Below are 10,692 nucleotides of genomic sequence, written 5' to 3' on the forward strand. Positions count from 1 at the left end.
TCAGCGGACACGCAGACCTTTATAAAAAAAGTATTTTCTTCTCCTAAAAGTTTTCAAGTTTTATTGAGTTACATGAAATTAAATTAGATCTGATGTGACTCTTTTGACATTAAACAGAAAATTACCACTTCTTATCATCTTATGACATTTAATGTTAAACATGTAAATGTAAAGATTTTCATTTAAATAAATGTCTGTTAAGTCACTATCTATTGCCGAATGAGGTAACACAATGGTGACTGAGCCTATGGCCCACTGATGAAAGCCTTTGCATTTGCAGTATTACACACTGGGTGTCTGGTGCAACTTTTGCAGAAAAAATAACGAGCAGCGCTCAGTTAGTGACGCGTTTTCCACCAGCCAGCAGTGGTTGGTCTGCCAGAGAGGGTAGGCGGAGCTAAGCGGCTGCTTTGCGATACAGTAATCTACTATGGCTGAACAAACAAAGATAAGATGGATGACTACAGATACAACTTCAAAAATAAGTGAAAATACAAAGAAGAAGAAACAAATTCGACGCTCAGATGAAGCAAACAGTCTGAAAAGGAAAGCGACCGTCAGCGAGGAAAATCAAGAGTTACAACCGGAGCCAACCATGAACGTCAAACATGCGACACTGTCTGGATATCTGGGAAGTGCGCTCCTGCAATTCTTGTTTATCGCCATAGGTGGCACCAAAGAGAATGAAACTGACATCTTGGAGATGACCACTTTGATGTGAAAACTTTTCACTACAAAATTATTTAAATTAGTTACAAACACAAAATACTAGTTTGTATTTGTCTTTATTCAAGTCAGTAACTTCCACATGTTGACACTTTTATATTTCCTTATTTATATTTTAGAAGCAGTTTCTTCTTGCAAACGATCAAATAATATCGTGCATTAAATCACTGCAGAGTAACAGTAAATTATTCATAAAGAAACATTGTTAGAGGGATACAAACCTGCATTTTGATTCTGTTAATTATAAATAAGAAGCATCTGTTTTACATTTTTAAAAAGTTTCTGAAAGAAGTACGTTGTTAAATTAATTTCACCTGAATATAATTTTCTTGGAATAGCACCAAATAGTTTTCTGCCTCAAGGAAACACTGTCCATCAAGTTTAAAGCGTACACAGGCCTTTTAAACAAAGAGAGGTGGATATACAAGTGATTATGTACCATCCGTCCATTAAAGGTGCATAAAAAACAGAGTTTTGAGTGATGCTTGTCAATAAAGAGGAGAAAAAGACCAAGCGTCTGTGAGTACACTGCAAGAAGTATTTTAAAGTCACATTTCTACCCTGAATCTTGAACTTTTCACTTGTTGTAAAAGTGAAATTAATCAGATTCATGGATATGGTCAAGCTGCACATTAAATTGCTTGTGTCCAGTTTATATCCTCGGTTCATATTGAATCTTTGGCGCAGTCATCCTTTTAAAAAGAGAAATAAATGTGCGTGATATTTAAAAGTGGTGGCTCAGCAAAAAGCCAAGCGAGTGATAAAACAGCTCGATTTGAAATAAGAAGAGGTCTCGGTTCTGAATTAACCTCGCTGAGGAGTCCAGCTTTATAATAGGAAACAAACAAGGAAATCTGAAGGCTTTACACAGTCTGAACTCCACTCAACTATATTCTGCATTTGTGGGATATTTGAAACTTCTGAACCTGTTGCAGGAAGTCGGAGGGTCAGAGGAGGGGAGAGAAAAGATAGCGGAGTGGTTTGTGACATTGAAGAAAAAGAGGGACAGCAGAGGAGGAAACAGTAGCTAACTTTGCAGAGAGACACAAAATTCATCCAGCTGCAAATTTGTTTCTACTCTGGATGCTGCTGGTATCCCCTATTCAAAGGAGTTTGTGTGAGTGTGTGTGCGAGTGACAGGGAGAGAGGGAGGGAGAGAGATTTGACAGAACCTGATTATGAAGAAACATTGGAGGTGATGGAAAAGGCCGCTACAAGATAACAACACTTTGAATACTGAGAAGGACGTGTCTGTGTGTGTGCATGTGTGCCTGTGTGCCTGTGTGTGTGTCAGAAAGAGTGCTGAGTCAGGCTAAAGCAAATCCACGGCGCCTGAACAGCAGATGGAGGGATTTCTCCCCTACAGAGCACACACACACACACACCCTCACGCATGATAAGACAACCAGCCTAAAGAGCGCTTGAGATTGTGTTGCCAAGGTGATGTCATGCTGACACTAGGCCAATACAAATCAATACGGCAACACTTCAGACACGCAGCCTGAAGTGGACACATTCCCATCTCATCACTGCTATTATGAGGCTGCTTTACACTTTAATAGAAAACGCTGGCGACAGTTACATTGTTCCACATAGTGTGCTGCTTTACTGGTGGAGGTGGTGGAGCAACAGTAAGTGGTTTAAGTCAGTTTAAAATAGAGCAAAATATCTAGACGACTAAAGACTCATAGCAAACATCTTTACTTGTTGCAGCAGAAACACACACATGTACAGTAACTAACAGCCTCAATAGTTCCTGCAATCTAAATCGAAAACTTACTTTTCCTTTTACTATTGTTCAGTAGACCTTAAATAGTAAGTACTTTGCATGCAGTATGCAATGGCACATATATCTACTCTACATCGTAAGCTTACTTCACCTATTACTTTGCCTGATTGTCTAACGAACAATCCAAGCCAAAGTGTTTGAGCCGGGTCCAAACCTGTTTTATCAACCCTACCTGCACCTTCTGCCTACCTGTTACTAACATCTGGCTTCCTTATAGACACAAAATACTCTACTGTAATCTTCCTGCCTGGTCTGACTGTTTTGAAGTTTGCTTTCTAGAGTTAAGTTTGTCAGAGAAGCTGACTGACGACCACTGCAGCCTGTCCAGTCAGAAAACGCTGTGGTTATGTGTGGTTCATATAGAGGAGATGACATACAGCAACATCAACGAACTGTTACAGCCACTACAGTGGCACTTGCTGTAATATTTTGTGGCATACAGGACTCCAACAAACGTATTCTCCTCACGCTCACGTTTTCAACACCACCTAGTACTCATGCGTAACTCCGTAGTAATACAGGGAGCCCTAAGGGACATTAAACATATACGTACTGCAACACTTGCTATTTGCATTAGTTCTAAATATGTCTAATGAACTCAAAACAAGATATTGCCATGATTTAAATGACTTGCAATAGCTAACAAAAACACCTAGCTACGAGTATTGTAATAATTGAGCCAGCCGAGCAAGGCTAATTGGTTAAGCTTATGATGCTGAGCTAGCAAATAAGCTAACAACATAACAACTTAACTGAAAACACTAATAAACAACAAATGAATAAGTGACTTACATTTTGCTGCACACACAGACAAAACTCTGAAAAGTAGACATGGCTAGTCGATGAATAACCACAGGAACATGCAGGAACACACGGCATCCTATCATGAAAGTCCCGACTGAAAAGGGAGGTCCTAATTAGGTGCCCTTAATTATGCCTAACTATAAATGTCCAGTAAGGGGCGCTGTGCTATGTCTAAACACTGTTACAGCCTAAACAGGGGAAATAGCTGCTCTTTTGAACACTGGCTCTCCTATTTTGAGGCAAAATCTACAATCTTTAAACAGCATGGTGTCAAAGTTTTAGTTTTGTCATTTAATAGTTAATCAGGTAATATTTATGTGAACTATGATCAATTTTAAATAAACAAACACTTAAATAAAGCCATTAAGCCCAAAGCACTTAGAATTTTTGGTTGACTGGCACATTCGTCTTCCAGGTGACAGCATGTATTATAATAATAATCATAATAATAATAACTTTATTAGTATAGCATCTTTCAAAACGCAGTTAAAAAGTACATTACTATACCAACGGAGCACATTTAGACACGGAAATAAAACAAGCTTAATAATAAAACACAAGAGAGGACTAAAATGTCATAAAGCTTTTTTAAAAAGTGAGTTTTGAACAGTGATTTAAAAGATGAGACAGAGTTTGCAACCCTGATCTCCTCAGGCAAGTCATTCCAAAGTCTAGAAGCCCTGACTGCAAAGGCTCCATCACCTTTGTGCATCCGCCTGGACCTTGAAACAACAAGTAACGACGCATCTGAGGATTGATCTCGGGGAGCAGGAGGGGACATGGGGCATGAGGAGATCAGATAAGTAGCTTGGGGCGAGGCCTCTCAGGGCTTTGTAAGTCATTAATAAAATCTTGAAATCAATTCCAAAAGCAACAGGCAGCCAGGTGTGGAGGTGCCAGGATCAGTAAAATGTGGTCATGTTCCTATAGTCCGATTCCAAGTCAGAATCCTGGCAGCAGAGTTTTGGATGAGCTGGAGGTGGGAGAGGGATTGTTTTTACTGATACCAGTGAGCAGGGAATTACAGTAGTCTAACTCAGATGAGTTTTGGAAAGAAAACAGCTTTCACCAAACTGCATCATGCTGTTATCTTCTCACTTTGAAAGTTGTGAAGTTGTTTTTCATGTCATTGTGACATTTTCTCTGACATGACTTCTTCCTGCATATTGCAGCAAAACACATCAACCATAAAACCTTAAGATGTCAACAAAAATTGCAATATATCTTTTAAAAAAACCCATCCAACTTCAACATGATTTGTTTCTGAGGTCGTCTCATTTCCTCTTGCTTCTGTGAAGTTTTTCCAGCTGTGTCGGTGCGGTGCTGCCTGCTCGTTAGGGCAGCAGCTAAAGGCCACAGCTAATAAGTATCTCAGTAACAGACAAGAGCACTGACAGCACAACAGGAGAGAGCTGACACACTGACCTTTACTCATTACAGCCGGACTGGAGAGAAAAGAACAGAGACAAAGGTAAGAAAGAGTGAAAGAGTGGCAGAAAGAGAGAGAGAGGACGGTGAACTGACATCTGCAGGGTGGCAGAGGAGAAATCAGGAAGTGAGGGAGAAAAGGGGATTCAAAGACAGGGAGGGAGAACGAAAGAAGGCAGAGAGAGCCTAAAAATTATATAGCCTACTAAATCCACTATTGTCACAGCATATTACTTGTTTGATCATGTTTACCTGTCAGATCTAGTCCCGTAAATCGCCTGTTTCTCTCAACCTAACTGTCAACGACACCAAAGCTTTTCCCTCTCTGAGGATGGTAATCAGGGTTAAAAACAGGTCAGGAACATTTCATCTCGGCTCTGCTGGACATTTAAATTAGCACATTACCACAATGAATTTGCCAATCACACGATCATGACTTTTGAGGTCAACCACATCAAACGACCAATCAACCAACACCTTCCAGGGCAGGCACGGTCAGGGGTTGGAGAAGTGGGCTGGAGGGCCATCAATCAGTGTGTGAATTATGCTTCATCCTGCACTTACAACTGTTTTTAGGAGCAAGACACTCATCTGTTCACTGTTATACAGTACACGTCATTGGTACAAGCAGATCACTTCGGCTCCATGTGAACACTGTAGCGTGTCAGCAGGTGACACACTACTTATCACTTGTTTCACAAAATACACAAACATGCAAGAAAAGTCATCGCTTCACGAGCTACCAGTCCTCCAGCCAGAGGAAACCCTAGAACAGGTAAGTCATTTCCCTGAGTTGGCCCTTTTTCAGTGTGTATTGATTTTCAAAACGTTAAAAAAAAACAATCTCCTGCTGCCAACTTTATGCCTTCATTTACCGCACATGACATCATCAACCAATGCCAAAATAATGACACCAAAAACATTAGCCTTTGGCTGCAAATACAATCAAGTCGCGAGCTATTATACTTTTTATATTAGACAGATTTAGGGGGTAATCTTAACCCTTGGTTCTCAACTGGTGGGTGGGGACCCAAAAGTGGGTCATGGAGCTGTTTTCATTGGGTTGCGGATGTGTGCTTGAAAAAAAACTTTTATTTTGAAGGACATGGGTTTACTATGACGTGGGTGCAGTAGAAGTGTAGATTATTCACACTCCATGTGTCCATTGATTTGATAATCCCAACTACAGTTACATCTACACTCTTGAAACTTGATGAGCCCTACAGTAGTTGCATTTAGTTTTACCTTTTCAGTTTCTTTTTGTTGGGAAAAGGCTGTTAATTAAATGAATTGTAGAGAGGATATTTTCCTCGCACTGTTACCTGCTGGTCAGGTAGCCGTCTCAGGTCCAAACTACACCCTTTTTTATTAAATACATTTGAGTGGTTAAAAATTTCAGAAATTCAGGTTGCAGATGCAGATAAGGAATCATTTTATTTCAACAATGTTGCTGGAATTAAAGAAAGGCTGATGAATCAGTCCAACTTTTGTGCGGTTTCATCACCTGTTGCATTATAATTGATACATCCACCCATTTTTTCATTTCCGGGGGTCACGGGGGTCACGATGGCAGCAGGCTAAGCAACTTAGCCCAGACGTCCCTCTCCCTGGCAACATTTTTCAGCTCCTCCTGGGGGATCCCGAGGCGTTCCCAGGCCAGGTAGGAATATTTAATCCCTCCAGTGAGCTACCCCAGGGTCTCACTCCCAGTTGGATGTGCCCAGAAAACCTCCACAGGGAGGCGCCCACCTCAACTGACTGGCTGTACTCCAAGTCCCCTTCAGATGTCTGGGCTTCTCTGAGGCTAAGCCCGGCCACCCTGCTGAGGAAACTCATTTAGTCGCTTGTGTCCGCGACCTCTGATGTGTGGTATTTTTTATCTCTATTAAAGAGAATTTTTTATTTCAGTAAAGAAATGTGCCTTTGGTTGAAAATGATGTTTTAAACTATTTTGTTAATGCAAAACCCTGCCACACTATAGGGCACTATAGTAAATATTAAAGAAAACTATTAGGAAAGCCTGGGCAGCAAACAATATTGCTAGTAATTGGCACTGGGATTGGTAGGATGTAAAAAAAAAAATCCCAACTCATATAATTGACTCTCAGACACCTGGAGGGGGAGGAGCTGCAGCACCCTCTTCACCTCACTCCAGCTCGGGCTGAGTGTGATGTGTGTCAGTGAGCAGCTGAGCCTCATGTGCTTGATTCATCGATAAACCTTGGTCAGAAAAAACTCTACATACTCACAAGAAGTCAATACAACAAGGTTAAAATATTTCTAACCTTTTTTTCACATTTTAGAAAAGTAATCTGAAATGAATTTGTATTGTATGTAGTATTTTATTTTCATGAAAACATACAGTATATCTAAAATTGAAACCAGGAACTCTAAGTTTAAAGTTGATCTGACCAAACTTTTTTGGGTACTTGACAGTGTTTTATACTCCGCACCTCTGACTAATCTTTATTTTATATGAAAAAGAGTTTTGACATTAATTTTGACAAATAGAAGAGATAAAGACAAAAACTTAATTAAATGTTTCCCGTTTTGAATTATAGGCCCAATTTCCAGCGAAAGGTCTCTCTAACAACAAGCTTTGGAGTGTGACCTTCTTGTTTTCAAAGGATCTGTATTCGCCAGTTGCTGGAGGACTGTGCAGTAAAAATCAATGCAAGTTTGATTAGTACACGGTTGCTCAACAGAAACAGATTTTAAAATAAACCTTGAGAAATTGCAGTATTGAGTTCAGGATGTTTTATTATTAAAATGTATTCATCGAGAGTCTGATGAAAACAAACTGTTTCTCTGCTAAAAGGTCAGTCCTGTGCTAATCCACTGAGTGTGCATGGGGGATTTTGGTGTCCAGGCTCTCATTGACTTCATTAAGTTTTCTAACAACTCAAAAAATGAGTGCATTCCCTCAAAATATATGTCATTGCTGCAAGTTATACATGGATATTTTTTGGGCTAGCTTGAAAGCATCAAAGGGAATGTTATTTTGGATGCTTCCTCCTGGCACTGTGTTCGGATACAGGCCAAGGACGTGTGGCATCAAGGCTGGATTATGAGTTTTTTATGGCGGCAGGGTGGGAGATGGAACAGAAATTGTCTGATAACAAGTCCAGTTCCCACTGCAGTGAGATCAAGCCCACTGGACCACAAGTGTTTTCAAAGCGACCTTGATTTTTCTCTCAATAAGAGCTCAGTTGCTGACATCCTTTAAAATCAAAATATGAATCTACATTTGTGGAACCAACTAGAAAACCTTTTGAAGGACAAAATTTCAATTGCATTCATTGGACATGTATACTTACACAGTAATACTATTTAAATGGTGGCCTGACCTGCCCTGATGGATCACAGGGCTGACACAACCTACTGGACGTAGAGTCGCGGGGGATCCTGACACGCATGTCTTTGGACAGTGGGAGGAAGCCAGAGTACCTGGAGGGAACCCACGTATGCACAGGGAGAACATGCAAACTCCACACAGAAAGGCCGCCTACAGTGGAGTATACTGCTTTCGGTCTCTTTTCTGCTGTGTCACTGTCTGATGTCACAAACACGCTGGACACAGGTTTAATAAAAGGTAAAGATGTTACAGTGGTTAGGTCTAATCTATTACACATTTGGAACGATGTTCGAGCACTGCTCAGATGGAGACGGGCGGAATTTGTAGCAGAGATGTCGAGGAGTGGCAGAAGTTACAGACGGAGCGTAGCATCGCGCTGGAAAGGGGTAGGAGGTTAGTGTGTCGACAAGGGTTTTATGTTAGCGGGTGTTAGTAGGTTTTTGACCAGTGCAAAAAGAGCTTTTGTAACCAGAGGCTTGTCCCACTTTTCATATACAGGCCATGGATTTTACACAAAAACTTAGTGATGGATTTATGACTAGCTGGAACAATTCAATCCGCTTTACAGTCTGTTTTATAAGTAATGGAGGCTGGACCACAGAGAAACCCTCGAAGCCATCAGCCAGCTTGTAAAACCCCACACCCACAGCTACACGACTCCCTCAACAAGGAGAATTAACTTCAGCCTTTGTCTCTCTTAATAAGACAGTAAAAGAACACAACATCCAGCCCATGATTTCTATCCTTTCTCTTCTAATTGTAATCTCCACTGTGTTAGTGTCGCCTGGGAAATAGAGGCCGACACAATGCTTGTCAGGGCAATGGCTTCACTAGACCGAGCAGATGTGTGCGCCAAATAAAAGTAATGACCGGGTAGCACGGATGCAGTGTTGTTCCATCCAGTGCTGGGTGAAAAAGAGGTGAGACACCAAAGGCGACGGCAAGAAAAAAAACTGGACAGATGGGGGAAAAGGATGCAGGCCATTACAGGAAGCAAAGTCTCCAAAAATCTGTGACAAGCAGTGAGACACAGACAGTATCACCAGGATAAGATTTGTAAGTGCTTCCGTGTGGGCTTCAGGGGATTTGAAAGGACTTTAAGCTGATTGAGCTGTGCAGTGGATTTTAGGTAAAGCTTAACATGTTTTTTCTGACAACCTGGAGAGTTAACATGCAACTTTATATATGAAACATTGTTCAGCACCAGAGCAAACCGCCTTAAACCTTCCCAGAGATGGGAGGCAACACTTTAACAAAGGAAACAAGACCCTAAAGGAGCAGACTATAACATAGCAGGGCACCGAAACACGTGTTCAGGTAATGTCTATTATAAAGACCTTGAAAACAGGTAAAGTAATAAATCCAGGTTTAGGGGTCTTAGCCAACAGAGTTAAATTAGGACCGGCCCCTGGAGATGCTGGCTGTTGGGAATTTCATCTAAATGTGGTAGGCAGGTGGAGGATGTAGTAAAAGGATTTCTAAGTGATGTGAGTCAGACTAACAGGGAGTTTATAAAGGAGAACAAATCAATGAAGGCTGCAGCTCGCAGAGGCATCAAGAGTGTTTTCTTACAAGACGTCTAGGCAACAGAGCTGATGGTGACATCATAAAGAAGTGAAAGGTTATTATAGCTAAATGACAAAACTGGAAAACAAAGTGGACTTGTGTCTCCCTAAAGAACCTTTTTTGTTTTGTTAAGTTGGAAGGGGCTCTCTAAAAAAATATTGTATTTCACGTGTATGTGCGTGGCTTTGCAGGATGTAACAGTGCACGCGTTGGCTAGCTTCGTGACCATCAGCCGTCTCAACGTTAACTGTTAGCAAGCTAACTTTACGTTAACAGGTTTCCTTTGAAACAAGCCTCACGTGCCTCAAAGCGCTTGGTAACGTTTGCCCCATGGGGCTATAAAGAATTAATTTACCTGAGTCTATTGTTAAGGTGGGTTGAATGCTACAACCCTAACGTCAGCAGTTTGTCAACAAATTTAAAGTGAATCGCATCTTGTGTATGTACATGGAAGCTGCCCTGTAAGCTCATCTGGGCTGGGCATCTATTTATGCAAGATACTACACTGACGTCAACGTACAGACCCAACCTGAGTACATTTTTGATGTTGGACGTAATTTAGTCTAAATGTCAATATATTTTAGCACTCTTTAGTTGTTGTCATATTTTCCAGTATAACGTTATGATGGTCAATTTGATAATGTGTCAACACGGTTGTAGCCGTGCCAGCATGATCTAGAGTCTGTACCTTCATAAATCAGTGATCACAAAAAACTAAAAAATCATCTCTGTTTGAAGTTACAATCAGGTGCGAGGTCTCCTGTAGGTTTAATCTCGGAGTTAAAGCAAAAATTAGGATAATAACAAACTTTATCGGTTATGGTTTTGCGAGCATATCCGAAAACTGAATGCGAGCTGAAGAGAACACGCATCAGACATACAACAAGCACTCTGTGTGACGCAGGACATAAGGCACCACCCCCCGGGTGAAACACCATGTTTTTAGGGAGTCCCTTTAATCGATAGGAGAGCTGAAGATAGACAGGAAATGTGCAGAGAGGGGGGGAGGACATGCATCAAATGA

The sequence above is a fragment of the Semicossyphus pulcher genome, unplaced genomic scaffold (assembly GCF_022749685.1).
Source record: "Semicossyphus pulcher isolate SPU_LCO1_2020_fin unplaced genomic scaffold, fSemPul1.0.p SCAF_4, whole genome shotgun sequence".
Taxonomy (NCBI): Eukaryota; Metazoa; Chordata; class Actinopteri; order Labriformes; family Labridae; genus Semicossyphus; species Semicossyphus pulcher.